The following is a 23504-nucleotide window of genomic DNA, read 5'->3' on the forward strand; positions in this document are numbered from 1 at the left end:
CAATTTTTGAATAATAAAGTATTTACATAAGAATATTTAAGAAAGTATTATTTCTGTTAAGTATTATTTTATTTATGTATTTTATATAATAGGTTTTTAAGTTCTTGGAGTACTATCTGTTCCTCAACGTTATTTTCTATAAATATATTGTTGTGATGACATACAGCTGATTTCTCATGATTTTGACACAAAAAATGTTCTTTGATAGAAAATGTGTTATCAAATAAAGAAATGTAATTGTTGTGTCGTGAAATTTCATACACTTTATTTAAGCAGCACACCAATAAAGCTGTTGCGTAATTTAAACTCACCCACCTTATGTAATGGAACCAGACTTCGGGTGAAAATTCTGCGAAGAAATATAATTGAAGCAACTATCTTCACATTAAAATATTACAGTTAAAAGTAGTTATCCCAAGAATTCAAAAGTATCACCAATTTCATTAGTTTATTTTTTTTTAATTAAACGGTTTGTAGTTTCCAAGTAGAGTTTGTTTCGCAATGATAACTGATAAAGCTCAAGAGCAGAGTTTGGTTGGTGTATATTTGCAAAATGACTGATGCTCTTATGGTCAGTTTTGCGTAACATATTTCCCAACCAGTTTACATCAGGATCTGATCATTATTCATAGAACAATGAATGAAGTATTTTGTATATCGAGAAGTTTTAAATATATAATTTTACTACATCATCAATTAACACTAAAATAGAAATCACACTCATTTTAACGGTATTCTCTTTTAATGAATGAGGTGTAAAATGGGATAAATAATAGTATAAAGGGCATTAATAGCTTGCGCGCATATTGCAGCCTTATGTCAGAATTGTACAATCAATTTTAATTATAAAAATATCTATAAAACTGGAAGTACATGTCGTAATAATATACATTAAAAACATTATCCAAAACGATAAGCATAAGTGAGGGTAAAAAAATTGTTTACTTTTGCGTTAGACACGTGTATCTGTAGTTGACGTACGTTATATCTCATATTAACCGAAACAGATATTAATAAATTATGCTGTGTGTAAAATGAAACGGGACATCTTCGGTATAATGTATATTTTTCTTGTTGGCATATGGTGGCGTTTTTGGTTAATATCAGAACCGTTTATGGTACCAAAAGTTATCATATTCGGCTGTCCTGCGACATAAAACATGTATACTTGCGACGTAAAGTCGTGATTTATTTGTTCGAAGCCCGTCGGGTTGATATTACAGGAAGCTGTGATTCGTGTTACGTCGAGTGGAAATGAATAAAATTGGTTTGACAAGGTCGTTGGAAATGAAAATACATCAATTGTAATTTCTATTTATCCGGTTTGGTTTATAATGAAAATATTAGGGGCTTAAATGTTTTCCGATCATTTGTAGCTTTAAAAAGGCATTTGTTGAGATAAGTTTATATTGACACAATATACCAGATGCGTCGGAAATTCATTTACGTTTTTTTTTCACTAAAGAAAATACGTTATTATTTACACTTGATCGTTCTATATGTTTTATCAATCTCTCAGACGATTTAGGGATGGAATTCCAAAGGAACAGTTATTTTGAGCTAAACCATTCATCGAGCCATTTTTTAACTCCTTCAAAATTGCAAAAATGCACTTTCGCAACCACCACTCGGTGGGGCATCGATGCGAAGAGGTGGTAGACGGATGGAGCCAGATCGGGAGAGTACGGCGGTTGAAACATTTTTGGCTGGTTTTGTTGTATGGGACCTTGTATAAACGTGTTGTGCTGCAAACTTATATTATCATGTTTTTTATTGTTGCCTAATTGGCGTCCATATCAGCATACCGTTATACGCTCCAGTATTTCTCTAGCTTTGTAGTAGGTATATTGTTCGAGTGTTAGCGTGCGTGAAGATCTAATCTGAAGGTACGTGCAAGTTAATAGACATTAACCACCAGACGCAGCGAATGTGTTAAATTGTTCATTTGTTAACGGTAGTGATCAGCATTAACTGTTTTTCAAAGTTTCAACTGTTCATAATATATGGCACTAACCTGGTCCCACCAGGTATTGCATGGCCTTGCGAAAGCGATTTGACCTTGCAATCGATGGGCCGTAGTATCGCCAGGTGCTAATAATCTTCTGTATCTTCAAATGTTTTCGGCCTTATTTTCTTTATTTTTCTTGTTCTTTGTCCCGAATTATGAAATCACGCATGTCAACGTAAGACTTTATCAGAGAACGATGGCTTTTTTCTTTTGGTGAAAGGAGAAAAACAATGCGTTTCGTCGATAACCTCTTCAGTCGACGAAAATTTCTTCCCAGCAAGCATTCTCTTAAGATCTTTTAAGATCATTGTCACATATCGACGCAAGAACTCGGGTTTATTACTCTTGATCATGTTTTTTTTGGTCAAAAGTGAGCTCGCGTCGCACCCACTTTGCACAGGGCTTTCTCATTCCCAAATATTCGTGAATGATGTACACGTTGAGTTGATATCTTTAGGGTGTCTGCTATTTCATTCAGTTTCAATTTACGGTCATTCAAAATGATTTTGTGGATTTTTTAAATGTTTTCGTCGGTAACAACCTCTTTTGGGCATCCACGGCGTCAAGAGTCTTCGGTACTCATTTCACCACGTCTAAACTTAGTATACTAATCCTTGATGGTTGGTTTTACTGGGGCAGTGTCCGGAAACTCGGCATCAAGCCAAGTTTTTGCTTCAACTGTATTTTTCCCTTCAAAAAGTAATATATTATCAACATTCAACATTCGAAATTCCTTTCTATACATTTTTTTCACAATAACAAAAGTTTCTTCACTCAAAATTCTATAATTCACGAACTAATGATCTGAAAGCTGTCAAATTTATACACGCATCTTTTGATGACTGAGATCATTTTTCTTGTCGGGTTTTGCACTCTTGCCTAGGACAATCACAAACATAAATTTACGATCATGCCTCAGCAAGATTCGAATCCGCGACTATCGCAATAGTAGGTGGACCGTCCTGTCGTCCTTACCACTGCGCCAACCAAACCGGCTAAGTCTATAGATTAAATCGTCCGCAATTTTTGTCAATATGTTGTTTCGATTTAAACATTATTAAATGATATTTTTTTCTTGTTATCAAATAATCGTTTTATCTTGTTTAAAATTTCATTCGTTTATTATGTTCAATATCTTTTACAATTTAACTTTTATAAATGTATAATCAAACAAAAAAGAAACAAAACAAAACAAAAACAAAAAAGACATTTAGTCATAGAGCAAAATATATATATTAATTATATATTGTTTTAGAAGTTTATTAAATTGTAGTTTGGGCATCTGAACATTATAATACTGTATTTATAATTTTTAATATTAATTTTAATAACATTTACAGGATAATTAGATATTTGAGTGAGTTATTATTAAACAGAAACTATGCTATACTGAAAGTAAAAGTATCTGAAACTAAAAACACATTTTGATTACATTATGTTTCTGCTGGTAACCCTTTTCATTGGAGCACAATATTAGATTGGGCCCCCCAGTGCGTACTACATGAGGGTGGTGTACGTTTTGATTTCATAACATCCGATCGATAAATTCGCGAGTGTTTCTACCCATTTCCTACCACACACAATCCAGCAGGATGTTGGGTCTATAGTCGTTTTGCATTTTTCACCGAGAGACTGGATTATGTTACCGAATAGCGAGCTTTACTGGTCGTATAAGGTTTATACAGATTGTTTTTCCAGACAAGGTAGGGCTACGATAAAGTATGCTAGAAAAATTACGTATTTTTATGGTTTGAATAGTATAACCTTTTCATATAATAACTAAAAAGTTCGCAGTTCAATTAATTTTCTTTAAAATATGCATTGTTTCTGTTCGAGAATTTTTAGTATTTTTAAAACAATGGATTGTAGAGAAATGTAATTATGCTTTTCAAAGAAAATTTATTTCTATATAATTAAAACATTAGTCAATAATATATGTGCCGTTTTGATCAATAACTCTAGCTTAACTATTTTAACAGAGCAAGGTCCAGACTGTACGGCGAAATCACCTACCAAGCCAGCTTTTCTTAATTTTTGCCTAAAAATGTAAGATATGACGAAAACGACCTTCAGAACCTTCTTCCAATTTCAAGGTGCGATAACTTTTGACCACCTTTTTATCTAGAACGTACTATGACACTATAGTCTGCCAATGCATCAGGTTAAATAATTTCATAATATAATTCTAGTCTTGTTATGTTTTTCTACAATAGTAATCATAACCATCATCAGAAATGAAAATGTTACAACAGATACAAAACAGACTAAAGAAAACTTCTATTATTTTGATAATTTACAGTAAACTGTAGTCATCCCCCGACTTTCACACCCTCAGTTTCGATTTCCCGATTATCTCTTCGGCATCGATCCGAGAGTTTAGATTTCTTTGCGGTGGAGAGATGGCGCCGTGTGTCTCGGTTCTTTAATCCAGAATAAATTTTAAGATCTATTAATTATTAACTATTTCAGGACAGTTATGCTAGTAGCTTCTTAGTTAGGTTCTTTATATTATAAATTATTATTATTTGCTTAAAAACGACTTTATAATGCTATAAAATTAATTAAAATGATGTATATTTAATTTTTTTAAAATTGATCTGTTAAGAACTTCAACAAACCTGTCCGTGGGCAATAAATATTATTTTATGATTTCCGTTATACAATATAACTATACTGACATGTAGAAGATCGCTTCGTTAAGTGATTTGCTGTACTAAACTTATAATCTAAATCTTATTGTAGAGACTATCCTAACTTATTTTAAAGACTATTCTAACTTATTCTAGGGATTATTATCTCCCACTCTATGTGTCTATTCATTTGTATAGTTCGTATGGTAGTTTGCGTTTGAGCCTGCGTACTTTACTGTCGTCGTGCACATTTAACTGTTGGGCGAGTGCATTGGGATGCACTAACAGTCTTTCAGAGTACTTCGCACTAACACTTCGGATCAAACTTGTTATGGGTTCTAAGGGGTATTGCGCTGAATTGGTTTGTTGGAGACATAATATGGGACATCGACGATGACTCGCACCACTTTGTTCTGGAACCTCTGACGGATAGCTATACTAAATTTGCTAGTAGTACCCCACAGTTCAATACCTTAGATTAAAATGGGCCTAAGCATTGATTTAAAACCTTGTTATCTAAGAATAATTTAGATTTATGTCCTATCAGCCAATACATTTGGTTTAGTTTAAGCCCAAGCTATTTGCGTTTTTTCACTAATGCATAATTAATGATTTATTGAAAAACTCATCTGTTAAAAGTCTTTGGTCTGATTAGTTACAAAATAATCACATATCACTTTACACTTTATTATTTTACACATCTAATCCACACCAATTGCTGTGGCTAATCCACGAATAAGTCGAATATAGTAAATGAGAATTTAATTAATTTTGCGAATTATGCAATTTTGATTTTTATGAGATGGTGGATATACTTTTGTTCTATCAAAAACGGCTAAATTGATGAATAATAAACTCAAAGAGACAGACATTTTCGTGACTAGTACGTTAAGGCAAGACAAGACAAGACATGGAATTCGATTGCAGTCTATATCTGGTAAGAAAATACTGTGAGGAGGATGAGGATGTTCCCTTTTAAATTATAAATGTAGTGACTCATGTGAAAGCTATACAAGTTTTTAACCAAGCTTTAGATTGGGCTGAAGGAGAAGAAGTATGATACCCAAATATTTAATTTTTTGTAAAATACGGGCTCATCAGTTATTGGAAGACAATAACTAAAAAAAATATCGCTCTTGAAATATTTGTTTAGTTTATTATGAATATATGCAAATGTATTAATAATTTCTTTTTTATATGTACGAATGTTCGTCGGGTCGGTCGGTCGATCGAAATGTGTGGCTGCCGCTACGATTATTTGTCAGAACACTCACTACTATTTTTGGAAGGAATTTGCACGGGAACTAAAAACACTGGTTGACTCAAAGTTGTTTATTTTAACTTATGATTGATACATGTGGTCGATCGGATAATTGACAGGATATTAGGTTAAGGTGAAGGAAGTACGGTAGCGCTGTGGAAGTGGTACTGTTATAGGGGGACGGTGATAAGAAAAGAGAGCGAGACGTCGTCGTGATGGCCTTTTATACTCCAGAACTGCATGGTACCAATCCACCGGCGTTGCCAACCTTTGTAGTTGTTGATGGTGAATTGGTGGTGGCCTAAAGGGTCGTGGCGGTCGCCACATATATATATTTTAAAGTCTCCTTTTACCAACGAGGGTTTATCTGGACTGGACCTACTGTTTAATGTGGGCTGCGAACCACGGTCCTTGGCATTAACACTACCGACTGGCGAGTGACCAACTTACAAATCATCCCAGAAGACATCTGGTTTTACCTAGCCTGGTTACTGGCGTGACTGGAATCATTTTCCTTGTCGGATTTTGCACTCTTATCTAGGTTAATCACAAATATAAATTTACGACCATGTCCCAGTAGAATATGTACCTGCGATTATCGCAACAGTGGGTGGACCGTCCTGTCGTTTTTACCACTACGCCAAGCAAGGCGGCAATAATTTCTTTTAGTTAAAAATTTGTTATTGAAATTATTTAAATATCATTTGTTAATGTAGACATTTCGATAATGGAAAGAACACTTAAAAATTAAAAGTAAATTATCGTCTCTTTCTGGTTTATATTGATGACGATTTGTTGTTTTATTTTCATTATATTGATAGTGCAAAAAAGGAAGCGTTAAGAGGCACCACGCACATGTTCTAAGTATAATATACAATTCGGGAAATAATAAGACATGTGTCTTCGCCGACAACGAGGAAGGTTACTGCTCGACGGTAAAAAACGTCGACGGGGCAGGCCGCAAATAAATCATTTTTTTCCAAGCATAAACAAAATGGTTTCGCGGTAAAATTACGGAAATGTTGATGATACAAGTTTATCATGGTTTAGTATGTTTAGTCTATATGGAATTTCTTCCCATTAATTGGAAAAAATATACAAAATATTTTTTTTTTTTGGTAAAATATAACCAGGTTATTTGTCTTCGCTGATTCGTTATCACTCAAAAAATATTAAAGCATTAAAAAAAAGATAAAACAAAATTTCACAATGTTCCGTTATTACACTTTTAAGGATTTGTAATTCAAGAAACTACGAATGAATTGTGAACGTCTTTAATTTTATTATGAAAAAATATGTACTTGATTTGCTAAAGCAATGAAATTAATTAATGTGCTTAGAGAGCTCAACACCTAGTTTTTTGGATAAAATATAACCAGGACATTTTTCTTTGTTGATTCATTATCACTTAACAAATATTCACGCATTTAAAAATAAAAATGATTAATAACAAATTTTCACAGAGTTCTGTTGTTATACGTGTAAGGATTTGTAATGCTGGAAAGCATGAATGAATTCTGAGGGTATTTCATTTTATTATAAAAAAATATGTACATGATTTGCTCAACCATTAAAATTAATTAATGTGAATTAATGTAGAATAGAAATTGAGAAAGATATATCCAGGTCCTATTTCTTCATTGCTTCATTATCACTCAAAAAATGTTCACACATTAAAAAAAATATCAACAAAATTTCACAATGTCCTCGTGTTGCATGTTTAAGGATTTGTAATGCAAAAAGCTATGAATTTATTCTGAGGATTCTTTAAATTTGATTATAAAAAATATGTACATGAACTTACTAGAAGAAATCAATGGAAAACAAGACATCCTACCAAAACCCAAATTTGTTTTCTCAAAAGAATTCCCCTAAATTCTGGTCTGTTGTTTGTAACAAGAGCCTAATGGCAAAACATATCGTGATAGAAAATATTATAGAAAATATCTATTAGACTTGTAAAAATCAGAAGAATAGGTATACATTTATTCTTACATTACATTTCTTTGTATAAAGTGTCTTTTTTTCAAAGATGTAATATTTACTCACCTAACAGGCATTATATCTAGACTGTATTGTATTTAACTTAATATGTGTACCAGTTGTTGAACTAGTAGGGTTTTTACTTTATATAATTTCTTTGAAAACTATGTCATTTTAACAGAAAAAATGGCGGCTTGTTGAATCTACCGTATAGAGAATACTGTAGATCCAATCCTATTTTAAAATAAACAAAGCCCTTGATATATATTATTAAATATTTGTTATTATTACTTTATATACTTATTACTTACTTTTACTTTTATCTGAACAGCCAGGGCGTTATCTGTGGCACAATATAACAACTATCTCATGTAGAAACCACTAAATAAATCTATGTGGACATTTCCCCATCTGGTTAGCTTTCAGTTATAGTAAAGGTATATTTCTTTTCTTAGTACATTTCTTTAATAGGTAAGTTGATTTTGGTTACCTACCAACAGCATTATGAAACGCGTTAAAAACTTTTAATTTACTTTTATTATTTTATTTTAACTGAAAAAAGTCGCACTTTGAAAGACTGTGCGTATAAAACTGCCGATCGAATTATATTTTAACATAATCGAAATTAATTATACAGCAAAGTATCGTTTTTCTTGCGAACAGTCAGGGACATATCGAACTATTCGATTGCGACATAATATATAAATTCAATGTAAGACCGAAATAAACATTACGTGTTCGCTTTTGAGCGAGAAAAGTCAGAATATAATTGTTTGTTATTTTGCATTGCGGATAACAATTCATTTTGAATAATTTTAATTGTTAATGATGAAAGATGTATCCACTGGGATAAAAAATCATGGGGACCGCCTGGTCATGTATCAAAATCAACAGCAACGGCGAAATATACATGGCTCCAAGTTAATGATTTGTGTTTGGTGAGATCAGCTTAGTAAGGTGTACTATGAGCTGAGCACTCCGAGAAAAACTACCATAATATGAAGAATGATATAATAATGTTATTTTTCTGCATGACAGAATTCCAGCGAAAATGTAGGAATGTTCGTTTTGTCGGTCGGAATGTGTCGCTGTCGACGCGGTCGTTTATCGGTACACTCACTCCTATTTTTGTACCAATCCATCAGCGTTGCCAACCTTTGAATTTAATGTAGATGTAATAGTGGTGGTCTAAAGGGTTGTACCGGTCGCTACAAAAACATACTTGGAAACATCAAAAAGGAAAGTACTGCACCAGTCGCCATATTCTTCAGATTTTGCTCCTTCTGATTACTACTTGTTACTACTATGAGACGTGACCTGTCTGAACAGCTGTTCACTTCTTATGAAGTTACTAAAATTTGGATAGATTCGTGGATAGCCTCAAAAGATCTATTATTCTTTCAAGATTGAATGCGCAAATTGCCTGGAAAATGGGAAAAAGTAACGGCCATCGATGGACTACTTGGAGCAAAAGATATTGCACCGACTTTTCACTATAAACCTTCAAAATAAAAAATCCTTTAAAACTAATTCATAAATCCATGTGTCCTAAAAATAATTTTAATTAGTATCAATAAATATTTATATTACAAAATAATGTCATAGTTATTTTTATAAAACAACTTTTATAATTGTTATTGGTAGTTTCTAAAATAAATTTTAAGAAGTTGTTAAAACGTTGACTGTTGACTAACAAGATTTGTAAACATATTCGCCTAATTAATTGGCAGAGTTACAGGATCCTAAAATTATCCCTAATAAATGAGAGCCATATTTATTAAGGTAAACCAAATTTAAACGTCCCATCTTGCTAATTACCTGGCCTTCTACACGCCAAAAACAGATACAATTACCAGTGAGCAAGTGCGAGAGAGGACGCGCGACTATTAATCCTTGTCGTTCGTGTTGCTCGTCTATGCCTCACTTGATGGGGCGCGAACCCGGAAACAGAGACGCATCAGCGGCTTATCAACGATGGCGGCTTGTCTCGCGACCAAACAACTAATTGGCGCCACCGGGAATTACCGACAGAGACGAAAATCAGAGGAAAATCGGAGCCAGCTTCCAGATCCCCAACCTACTGGTCCCCCGGCCTTTCCGATGCTAATGAATGTGTCGGTGTGTTTGATGATTGTCGAACCTTTGGCGGCATCGCGGAATGTCTGAAACGATTGGATTTACAATTAAAAAGCGCCGCTTTAACCTTTCGACGAGGTCTGTGAGAGCTTGGAAAGGGGAAACAAAACTGGTAAAGAATATATTGTAAAAATTTAAAACATAGAATGTCAATATAATAAACGTGACCATCTATATATTAATCGGTTTAGTCAAAATTTTTGCCTCTCTTTTTGAGGAAAACTTGTGTTGATTCGATATCTGCTGCTTCTATCCGGCTAGAAGGACCCTGTTGAATTACTTGTTTCATTTATTTTTAATTTCCGGAACGCTGGTTCAATAAGGTCAAAAATAAGGTGTTCTTAGAGATGTCAGTGATTCACGAAACTGACATGATTTAGTTCCTAGGTATTTTTCTTTAAATAAAAGTAAACTGTTTCTTAATTACTGATATATACAGTTACAATACAATGCAATATTATAAAATACCCGAACTATCTTCGATCATATGGAACGATCTTATTTTACAAACATGACTAATAAGTGGTAGTAAATATTTTAATGGATATTGTGAACTGGTGGTGAATTGTTTGTGAATACTTGTTGTGAATGCTTGCGAACCTTCTTTTTCTTATTCCAAGATGACCTGATGAGATGAGCTAGTATACAGGAAGCAGCATATTACGCGACTCCTAACAATGAAACATTTCCAAGAAAAATACACATATATCATGTACAATACAGAAAAAGATAGCAGAAAAAGAAAGTTACGACGAAATTGGCAATAGAAAAGGACTGAAGAGAATAAGAAAAAGTTAATAGGGCAATAAAAGAGCTGAAAGAACTAATTCAAAATGAACAAAACCAAGGCATTCAAAATACCTAGAGAATTTGACACCAACTGAGGTTACAGACTATTGGTTGTGGAAAGAAACAAGAAAACTTAAAGAGACTTCAGCAGCATAACCCACCTACTAACACAAGCGAAAATAATTGGGCTAGAAGCAATAAAGAGAAGGCCGACATTTTCTCACACTTAAAAACACTTAAAAACGTTTTTAAACCTTTCCAGTCTCAGCTACATAAAGATTAAATTAATATTAATTAATATTAAAAAAGCCCCTGGTTATGACTTAATTACTGGTAAAATTTTAAAAGAACTATCAGAAAAGGGTATGAAACTATTAACATTTATATTTAATGCTATGCTACGAATTAATTACTTCCCTAGCATCTGGAAAGTAGCTAAAATACTAATGATTCTTAAACCAGGAAAAATACCAGAAGATGTGATCTCCTACCGGCCTATAAGTTTATTACCGATAATCTCGAAAAGTCTTCGAGAAACTATACATCAAGAAGCTAAAATATATAATTGAAAAAGAAAAATTATTCCAGAACATCAGTTTGGGTTTCGCAATAAGCATGGGACTATAGAACAAGTGCATAGACTTGTAAACAAAATAAACACTGACCTAAATGCCAAAAGATATTGTTCGGCTTCTTTTCTAGACATATCTCAGGCTTTTGACAAAGTATGGCATACGGGCTTGTATGAAGGCTTGCTTGCAGGTTAAACTAAAGAAACTTCTCCCTCATCCGGACTATCAGTTACTAAAATGGTATCTCACTGATAGACATTTTATTGTAAATCAAGACGATGAACATACCGAATTAAATCTGCCAGTACTGTATCTTCTGCATACGGCCGATCTGCCCACAACAAAAATAACTACTGTGGCCACATACGCAGACTTGGCATCCCATGAATATCCGGTCACAGCATCAATAAACCTATAAACCCACCTGGATCAAATACAATTATGGTTGAAGACATGGCGCATTAAAGTCAATGAAACAAAATCCACCCATGTAATGTTTACCCTGCGTAGAAGAATGTGTCCACCAGTGAATATCAATCATCGTCAACTCCCCCAAGCAGAGCAAGTTAAATATCTTGGTATGCACTTAGATCGACGCCTAACCTGGAAGAAGCACATACTCTATAAACGAAAACAACTTCGACTGAAATTATATCAAATGTATTGGCTGATCGGGCGCAAATCCAAGTTATCATTAGATGACAAGGTGAATCCAACTATGGGGTACCGCTAGCAAATCTAATATATCCATCATTCAACGGTTCCAAAATAAAGTGTTGCGTACCATTGTTGATGCTCACTCATGTACTATATTTCAAATAAAGTGATACAACGTGATATTCCTCTAGAACCAATAACGAGTGTAATTCAACGTGTTTGTGAGAAGGCATCCCAATGTACTCGCTAATCAGCTAAATATGCGACGTGATAGTAAAGTGCGTAGACTAAAACGTTTAACACCACCTGATCTGATTGCTGGACATATATAAACTTTAGAATAAGCTTTAGAATAAGACTAATTAATCAAGATAATATTTTATAAAGAAGATCGCTTAATGAAGTGATTTTCTGCCTGCTATGTAAATATAATATAGACATAAGAAATACTTATTGCCTATAGGGCAGATTGTGGAATCACAAAGAGAAAAAAAAAGATGACCAGCTAGAACCAAATGGTCTTTTGCTGATGTCGTCTCGGGTTCGGGATAGTGAGGGTTTTGCGGGCGACAGAGACCTTGGGTTGCGATGGGTAGTGATTTAATCAAGGTGTTGTCGTGTTCTAAGGCGCCTATCGAGAACCTTGCACTGAGCATGTTCGTGAATTTCTTCACAAACGGGATGCCTGATTCGAGGTGAGTGTTGACGTTCCTCATGAACCATGGGATATTGAGTAACGCGCGGACTTTTTTGGATTGGAACACTTGGTTCAAGTTGTCTCTCAGAGACATACCTGTACCACACCTGTGCTCAGTAGAGGCAGACTGGACGGACTAGCATTTTGTACAGACTCGCTTTCTGGGGGATTGAGAGTTGACTTTTTCTGCAGAGTTGTAGGCTGTACATATCATTGCCTTTGCAAATAGCGTGCTGTAAACAAGCTGGAATCTGCGGTCGAACTGGAGACCGAGGTATGAAACTTTCTGGAGCCAGTGCATAGGGACTTTATCAATTTGGAGGCGATAGGCGCCGAACTCCTTGCGGTGGAATAGAATAGCCTGAGTTTTGATCGGGTTTATCTGCAGCTGCCACAATTTGTACCACGCAATCGCCTGGTTCAGTTGGACCTGAAGTCTGTCGCGAATAGCGTCGGGACTATAACCGGTTGTGATAAAGCCGTATCCTCTGCGTGATATCACTGGTTGATTGGTGCTGCGACGCGAGCAGCTTGATGAAAGCTTGAATGTTTGGCACGGAAACCTGAATTGTTCGTTCTTGTGCGTCACTATTTGGTGTGCGCCTGTGAAGTTGTTTAAAGCGTTTGATATCACACACCCAGTAGTCTGTAACTATACGGTATCTGACAATTACCTTTTCTTGGAACCATAGAGGCCAGGCAGTGGCAATAAATGTTCGGCCAGAGATACCCAAAATAGCGTCATAGGGCTTTGAAAAGGCAGATGTTCTAAAAACGGTATTTTGGGAATAAATATAAGAATTTTATAAACTTATTTAACAATGTTTCTAATTTATCTCTCTAACATCCTGGACAACATGAGCTCCGAGAGCCTTGAAATTTGGCACTGTTAAATCTTATATAGTTTTTTATAATATGCTCTATAGACAAATATGTTCCAATAAAACAAAAAAAAAAGTCTAAATCAAGCGACCAGGAATAACAGTCGGATCCGCTACACAAAACATATAACCAAACGCAGCTTGTAACCGTGCTGGCTACGACTTTAGTTCGCATAATGTACTAGGATCGAGTCTCGCTGGGATTTTCTAAAATAAATAAAGGTTCGTTAAATAGAGGTGAATATTTGAAGTCACTAAATAACGCGACTATAAATAAATACATTTAAAGAAATATATTTATGCAAATAATTAATGCTCTGGCCAACGCGCTGCTAGCTCCAACTCTTATACGGTATATTATTCGTCGATTCTATTGTACTAATTCAACCACGGATGCGTAATTTTTATAATCAAAATCTGGCAATGTTGTACCGCAGAATGCCGGCCGGCAGTTGTGAATAGGAAGAAAAATCCTTTAAGTGTACGTTTAAGTTGTTTAGTTTAACAGTGGTTAAAACTTTATTAAATGAAAATATTTTATTTTAAACTGATTAAGATTACTGTGTTACTTTCTATTATTCCCGTATTCTTGGGATTATTGTAGGAGTTATGACAAGTTTGGATAAAAAACTAAAGTATAACGTGCTCACGTAAAGTTATATTTAACATTTTTTGCAGAGAAAACAAATTAATAAGGTTTATACAGTTTTGAAAGACAAACTCGACATATGTAAACGTTTTATCCCAATATAGATGAACAAAATGCAAGAATAAAAATAATTGTCGGTTTTTTTGCTTAGAAGATATCCAAATTTTCGAAATCAGCTTTTGATTTAATTTGATATCCGATTAAGAAAAAGTGAAAAAGAAAAATTGTTCTTGCTTAATGACTGATACTAATTGATATGTTTCTGGAGACTACTACATTATTGTACTAGAGTTAATTCTAAAGGCTGTTAAGACTCTTTTGCAAATTTTAGTGATATTAATTTCTTATTAATTTGGAGCTTCATTAGTACCTCACTTTCCGAGAATAAGATAAAAGAGAAAGCACACAAAGGCATTTGTTGAGAAATTTTGATACGATATATATTAATTAAAATATTTTCCATTTTCTATAGCTTTTCCCCATTTTTTTCGGATTATAGCGATACTATGCCGAAAGAACGTTGGTTTGCCATCATTGATCCATTTTTGCACATCTTCAGCATTTTAGGATCGCGTGCGACCCAAGCCATGTTATTTCGATTTGTGTAAGTGATAAAAAGAAGGAATTGTGCCTGAGAAATGTGTTGGATGCATTAGTTATCATACAATACATACATAACATACAAGTTTTCAGTTGCGACCAAGCACTTAGGACTCTTGCAGATTTGAAGTGTTTCGATGTAAATTTAAAATTATAATATTTCAAACTTTTTAGTTACTTTTTACTTTATTTAAAATTTTACTTTAAATTAATCGATTTTGTTTTTTGGAACTAGTTATTCTGTTCATCGGCTGAAACTTAACTTTGTTCAACTAATTCTTTTGAGGAAGACAAGCATAATATAATTAAAAATATACACATTTTTGATTAGATATCATGAGAGTATTGCAGTTAAACAAATTAAAAAGTAAGAAATAAAAGATAGTGGTTATTCCATTTTCATCATTTCCTTCTTTTTTGTTTGATTATTTTTAATCAACTTTATTTAAATCAACTATGCTTGAAAAGTGCTTTTTGATCTTAGGGGTTAGAGTAGTTGCCATAACTCCAGTATCTGCACATCAAATGGGTATTTAACATCAAAACATGCTGTCTTCTTATTGTACATCCATTTGTTAAACAGGGCTGTAACTCACTAACACAGTTAGTTTTTGTCGATTCCAAAACAGCACAATTTCAATATCACTTCTAATTTAATATAAATAATAAATGCATTTGGTTTAAATTATTAGGCGGTAACTGTAATTATCCCTTGCAACTTCAATTTATAGTTATTAGAAATAATAAGTTAGTTATCAATAGTTATAATAATCATATCAATAAGTTGTTAGAAACTTTAAATCTTTGGTATTTTCTAGAGTATCTCTTTTTTAATTGAACTATTAAAATGAAAATCGATGAACATATTCCTGTGTTTAATTGGTGAATAGATACGATCTAAAATTATCCTTAACATATTTAGGCCAAGGTATTAACAATAGACGGATCATCAGCTAATTTAAATTTAATATATCTGGTTAAATTAAGTGCACGATTTCAATTACTAAGGATCAGTAATATAGGAGAAAAATAGTGTCTCCTACAATTAGTACCTAGCTGAGGAACATTTCTTACTTTGACGATGATTTGGAGATGTTTGTTTTTCTCACACATTTACCTTATGAAATAAAAAGGTACTGATCTAAATCATAGAGAGTATTCAGCAAAATTTGAGATTAATCATATCTCAATCCATAAAGGCTGCAATCATCAAAAACGACAAGGAATGTTCAACGTTATGAGTCGCCAAGTGCAGTGTATTGACTGGGAAGTGACTGGGGCACTCTCCCAGAGTCTTGGCTATATATTGACATTTATTTTAAAGAAGTGTACTATTGAATGACGGTTGAATTATTTCTAAGTTACCATCACAGTTGTCACCATTTATATATAATGCATGTTTTGATTTTTTTCTTTATTCTGAATATTTTCAAAAGTTGCATAATGTTTGAAAAATAAAACTTCGTTCCTCTGAAAGCTGATATTTTAGAAATATTATATGAACGTTTCATTAGTGATATCATGCTTCCATTCCAAGAGCCTTTAACTCAATTTGTCTTTATATTGATTGTACATGACATTATATGAAAAGATGGTAAATTAATTAGAAATTAACATCGATTGAATTTTATTTTAAATAACACGAAACTCTGTGGGATATATAATACTACAGTGAACTTACCAAACAGCATTACTGAGAATTGTAACCTGATTATAATAGCTTTCCTCTCCCATGAGATTAAGAACGATCTAATTTTAATAAAGAAGGGTGGTGGGGATGCAAGATTTAAGTTTCCTCACGCTAAGCTATTAGTTAAATTGGCGTGACCATTAGGTGATAAACTGAGGTTTCAGAATACAATTTAGTAAGTTTTCTGTGTATGATTTGATCAAATTAATGGGCTTGCATTCCAATTCGCGAGGAATATTGAAGTTACTTATTAGAGTATTAAGCTTTTTGGAAGAAAGCGAAAATGAAATTTGGTATGAAAATACCATAAATGAATATTTCTATAAAAAATAACCAAATTCTGCATTGACTCAAATGTGTGCTGTTTATTTAAACCAAAAAATTGGCAATCTAAGTATTAAAGGTGATATTTAAGTGATTAAAAAGAAGGAAAGAAGACAACTTTTCGAAAGATTTGGAAATAATGCTTTGTATTCAAAGAATATCTGAATAAAATCGGGGAAAACTACGGTTTTGAATAACTTTTTTTTTCAAAAAGAAAATCTGTAGATAATTGTACAGTGTGATGAGAATAACAAGTGGCACAAAACTTTTATAGTGTTGCAATGATTTCAAAATAAAGGAGCAGAAAACAGAAACGTTTATACCTCAAATGCTCACAGGACTCAAGATCAAGAAATCCAACCTGGATGGTCGAAAAATAGCTAATTAGATTCGTATCTAAATTAAAAGTAATGGACTAAATCTTTCATATGAAACAAAAGTCCGGTGCTCGATTCTTTGAGGGAATGGTCAGTATTTAATTACGTTCAATCTAGTCTGGACACTGTGGGGACATGCTATACAAATGATGACTTCGACTTCTATTCGACTTTCTTCGGACTATTATCCAGCATGGTATTGCAGATTTGAAGAACAATCTATCAATCGTATTGTAAGGAAATGTCATATAAGGAAAGTTAGTAAGGGAATAGGAAAATATCAATAACATTACATACATTACATACATTACATACATTACATACATTACATACATTACATACATTACATACATTACATACATTACATACATTACATACATTACATACATTACATACATTACATACATTACATACATTACATACATTACATACATTACATACATTACATACATTACATACATTACATACATTACATACATTACATACATTACATACATTACATACATTACATACATTACATACATTACATACATTACATACATTACATCCATTACATACATTATATACATTACATTCATCCTTCAAAGAGCTGCATAGCACTAAGCTTTCTATATATATTTTTCAGATTAACCGTTTCCTCTGAAATAATTGTATTAAATTATGTTTATGCTGAATAAATACACTGTATTTAATCTCTGATAGAGCTAACATCAAGCTGATCTTGATTCGTCATCCCCTTCGTATAAGGACGGTCTTTTTTCGGTGAATTTAAGGTTATATTTTTCATATTTTGAGATATTTCAGTGACCCCCTGTCCATACTGACATTCAGTTCAGCTGCAACACGCTAAAAATATTTTCAGTAAAAACCGCAGCAACTTAATAATTAACAGTAAAATTGCTTACCTCTTTGAATCATTTTACTAGCAATTTTTTACTGCATTATCTCGTTCCTGTTCGAAGTAACTGTTCTAATCAGTTAGTAATCTGTTCTGCCTTGGCTTCGACATTTTGAATCAGAGTAATAAGAAGCAGCGATTTAAAATTTATCAAAACAAGTAAAGCATTCGGATAACGTATGCTGGTTTATAACCTGTGGTTATTATAATTAATATTTTGAAGAATTTTGCAGGCGCCTGATGCGATTACATGCTCGAACTTGTTAAGATAGCATTCTATCTCTTTTTAAATAGAATAAAATGAGAAGTCAAATATGGTCTGACTCTAAAATGACTTTAAAATTTGCGACAGGCACATATTGTTATTTTGAATAAACTATAGTTATGGAAAGTGCTGCATATTTTTTGACACCTCTTGTAATATTCTATGTTTATGTTTCGAAAAGGATCTAATAAATTAAACTTTTGGTGCTATTTGTTGTGAGAAGATATACAATATCCTGCTTGAGGCGAATTTATTTTATTATATAACTTATTTATTGTATATTGTATAAGTAGCTGACATATTGATGATGCGGGTAAATCCTAAGATTACTCGCTTTGTTTTAAAGACCTTCGAAGGTTGCTCTGGGCATGAGTGTTGGTGATTGTCAAGGATGTAAAATCTGATTAGGGGAAAATTATTTCATTCACGCAAGTAGACGTAAGACCTGATATATTCAGAGGTGACTTCCGCATACAGTATTATTCGGGATCAACGCAGCCCAACAAAATATAAAATAAAATCAAAAGTTTTCTCCATTTCGTAAATCATTTCTACTAATTTTAGGTTAACAATAATCATTTTTATTAGCTCTAGTGTTTCTGATAGAAGGTTTTTAGAAAGGCAAATAGTATTTACATAACGACATATGAATACAAAATGTAAAGCGTATCTTTTTAATGACATTTAGATTCTAATAGGTTGATTACACAATAATCTAGCTAAGTCTACAAACAATCAGTTGGTTTATCATATGGGATTGATCTCTTTTTCTCTTAAAAGAGATCTGGACATCATCTTGCAAAGGAGTTTACTACAATTTTGATTAAGTATCACTTTAAGTTTGGTTGATTCAATAGTACCTATTCAAAATCCATGGGGGTCTAATCTAATCTATCCTAATATATTTTATTCTAATATCTAATCTATCCTAATATATCTAATCTATTCCGGATGTGATGAAAGGCTTGTTGAGTTATTTTTCTTCCACACACTCTTCATTTTTAACTTTTGGCTGATGACTTAGGTACTGTTTAATGATAACTCGTAAACTGTTTGGGTACTTGTTGTGTATAGTGTTTCTTTTTTTCATTGATTGAAAGTAGGATAGTTTTTATAGGCTTATATCATCTTATATCATATGTATTGAGCTATTAAGTGTTGTTTAATCACGTTTTATCAATGTGATTTGCAACATACATTTTTCTAGTTTCTGTAAGGGAAATATTATTTTACCTCAAATGTAACACCAATGATTCTCATAACAGGATATTTTATACCTATTACAAGTACTATGAAATTCTGCGTTAAAGCAATAATCTCTTCCGATCATGCGGTCAAGTGGTTCAAATTCTAGAGGTTGCAAATCAACCCCCTGAAAACCCAGGCCATCATTTTCCATAAGAAGAGTTACGCACTGCGCGTTTCGCAACTTAAGATCGACACCGCAATAATTCCATGGCTGGATAACGTCACGTACCTAGGTCTTCACTTCGACCGGCGGTTTGATTGGCATTCCCAAATCCAGAAAGCAATCCAAAAAGGTTCGGGGATAGCAAACCTGCTATCTTCTCTGATCTGCCCTTCTAGCAGACTTCCCATCTCCATCAAATGCTTATTTTACAAGATGTTAATTCGGTCCGTACTCCTCTACGGATCTAATGTCTACTTCAAGTTTGTTACACCCAACCAGGTCAAACGGCTTCAAGTTTTCCAAAATAAGCTCCTCAGGAGAATATTAAACGCTCTATGGTTTGTCAGAAATAATCAAATTCATAGGGAAACTGACACTCCAGAAATCAAGCACTTCATATCTCAATCATTCCACAAACAACAACTCAGCCCAAGTTCTTCTGAAAACGCGCTTGTTCGCGAGCTGGTCGACATGCAGGGATCTTAGCACCGCGTCACCGCCAAGCTTCCCCCTTTTCCAGGCTGAAACGACCTCATCCGTCGCTACAGTCATAACTTTTGCCCCCATACAACAGTATCCAGTTGTGTGTTAACTCAGGTTCGCCAATCAATAGAATCGCCGGGCGCTCGTGCCCAATAAGGGCTGCCCGATCAGCGGGTGCCATATCCCCAAATTTAATGCAGTAGCAGTAGTGATCCACAAGGATCAACTGTGAGGCGGTTTCGGTTTAGTGTATTGGTAAGGCCAGAGGCAGTCCCACATAACCCGGTCCAACTTGTCACTCCAGGGCAAGTCTCCGCGACCAGGTATGCGTCATGCATTCCACCGCCTGGTTTTTAGGCCAGAACAAAAAAAAATAATCTCACCTTTTAAAACCTTCAAACAGCTAGATTATTTGTAGTTTAACTGTTATGAGGTGTGCCATTTTCAAAACACGAATTTCTCATAAACTGGAAATATAGAATATAGAATCATAGAATATATGTCATGGTATATACATGTCTTATGCTAGGAACTATTTATTATGTTACTTAAATTATAATGTTCAATTATACTAATATTATTGTTTTTTTTTGTGAACGGTGTTGCCAAATTAATTAGAGATGGTGAAAAACTTGAATACATTTATTTCAATGACGCTCCAATTTATGGATCTCATAAAGTCCTTTGGTGGTTTTCTGGAAGCTATGTAAAATACTCTCTTACACTTTTGTTTGATCAATATTACCTACAAAATAATTTAGTAGGGGAACTTGTGGCTAACCAGACTAACTATGTTTTTGTGAAAAATTTCGATGGAAAATGTTTTTATTCTGTAAACTAGTTTGTATCATTATACATAATTGGCTCAAAAACTAATCACAATGATTTTTTGAGTTTATTGTTTTACCAGTCACGTTGTTCTCGTCTTCAGAAATAGAAACTCGGTTAGGAGCCAATTTCACATCACATCCTATTAATTCAAGGTCATGGTGGTTTTTCCAAACTTTATTTATAATGATGACACGTTATACAAAATACAGTCTGTTGTTAGTTGTAATCCACGTAGTTTGTTGTGGGTCTAAAAATATAAAATTTAATTCAATTTAATTATGGAATTCTACTTTTATGATGTAATGTTAAATTGGCGTCGAATTTTAGTTCTACTATTGACTAGTAGATATCTAATACATTCCTTGAAGTATGCTTTCTAATATTTTATTCCTATATTTTGTTTTTTTTTAAGTTTTATTTGGCATTATCTTATTAAACGGCCTGGAATGTAGCATTCTTTCTTTAGTAATAATTAATGGTGTAAGCAATCAAATATAGTTATAAAATATTTTATTATTCAATGTTACATTTAAAAAAAATATTTTAAAGTCTTCTTTTACCAACTAGGGGTTTATCTCGACTGGACCTACAGTTTAACGTGGGCTACGAACCATGGTCCTCGGCATTAAGTCTACCGACTGGCAGGTGACCAACTTAGAAATCATACCAAATTATATCCGGTCTTACCCAGCCTGGTTACTAGCGTGACTGGGATCATTTCCCTTGTCGGATTTTGCACTCTTGCCTAGGATAATTACAAATATTAAACAATTACAAACAGAAATTTACGACCATGCCCCAGCAGGATTCGAACCCGCGACTATCGCAACAATGTGGACCGTCCTGTCGCCTTTACTATTGCGCCAACCAAGCCGGCCCTATATTGTTTTGTTTTAAATATATGGGATACTCCTGACTCGAACCGAGAATATAATAATAAATGCGTATGTCTAAAATTTTATCAAGAATTCATGTGCATATAACAAATAGCAAATACACTGCGCTAATTTTACTAGTTGCCAATTTCAAATGGCATCTGAATTTTTCAATATTAGTAATCCCCTTACTTTATCCCACTCTAATTCCAAAATAGACAATAAAAAAAGAGTACAAACTTAAATAAACAATTCGTGAATCAATGGCCGAGAGCTGGACGGGAGTTTTTATAATAGTAAAGCGAATTCCAGTTCGATAGTGACGGGTTAGTGGAAAGGGAATTATTAATACGTTCCGTTATTTTGTTCAATGGACTGTTGGAATGAAATTTATTGTTTTAACGACACTTACTGTTGATATTATGACATAAGTTATTTAATTGGACTTCATTTCTAGTTATTGTAGATAGAAGTAGTAAATATAATAGTGATTTATTTTCTAAAGTTTATTAAATACGAATGGCATATGATGTTTTTTGACTTGGTTTAAATATCTTTGTTGGAATGTACCAAAAAAATCTAATATTGAATTTTAAATGCTACATTACTTGATGATCGCAGGATTTAGAAGTGAGTGTTCATTCAGGTTATCTAAGTTGACGAATACTAATTCTTGATATTAAATTATCCGATTATATTATATTTTTGATTTTAAAGAGAATGAAAGAGCCCACGATAGATGAAGAAAAGTGTTGTAGAAATATTGAAGTCGGCAACTTTTCTCAATATATTCCAATCTTTGTCTAATCTAGAAATAGCTTCAATAAATAATAAAAGAAAGAAATTATTAATTGATTATCTAATAAATGTATTAGAAGCCATTGCCAATATCTTTGGGTAGGTTAATATGTATTGCAAGATGGATGTCACGTTTTATATAATATTTTAGCAAATTGTAACCTATCACAGTAATAGAATAAATAAATAAAGCAAAGACGTTTTTGAGCAAAACAGTAGTTAAAACAGTGAACTAAGAGTTGAGAATCAGCTTCAAAAAGCGAAGATAGTTCCAGTTTCTTGTTTTGAATATGTTACATATGAAATAATTTTCAGTGATTATCTTCAAAATTGTAAAAGTGGTAAGAGGTAGGATTTACTTGATATAGGCGTAATATTGAAATTATTGAACATTTTCAAGAAAATTGAAAAAGGAAAATTGATTATTTCTTCGACTGCTTTTCTATGTACCATTCTAAGCTTTTTTAGTGGTTCATTACTCTTTATGATTCAAAAATCTGCCCAGTGAGCAATAAATGTTTCTTATGACAATTTTTATATACATGACATGTAGAAAATCACTTCAGTAAGTGACTTCTTGTGTAAAATGTCTTATTCTGAATTTTACTATAGATTATGTATCATGTCCTTTAATAGTCTACGCACCATTATGTCGTACATTTAGCACAAATAGCAAGTATATTGAGATG

At 33.3% G+C, this 23504-nt stretch overlaps 1 protein-coding gene and 1 long non-coding RNA gene across 3 annotated transcripts in view; one reads left to right on the forward strand and one right to left on the reverse strand.

Moving 5' to 3' along the window:
• LOC143203157 (uncharacterized) overlaps positions 1-23504 on the reverse strand; it is an 84557-nt gene that overhangs the window by 56176 nt on the left and 4877 nt on the right. The gene's annotated exons all lie outside the window — the stretch shown is intronic.
• The window catches only part of LOC143202565 (uncharacterized), a 248358-nt gene that overhangs the window by 38543 nt on the left and 186311 nt on the right, over positions 1-23504 (forward strand). The window lies entirely within an intron of this gene.

Source organism: Rhynchophorus ferrugineus, unplaced genomic scaffold, assembly GCF_030347505.1.
Source record: "Rhynchophorus ferrugineus isolate W39M unplaced genomic scaffold, kcgeb_rfMv2 rfM9, whole genome shotgun sequence".
Classification (NCBI taxonomy): Eukaryota; Metazoa; Arthropoda; class Insecta; order Coleoptera; family Curculionidae; genus Rhynchophorus; species Rhynchophorus ferrugineus.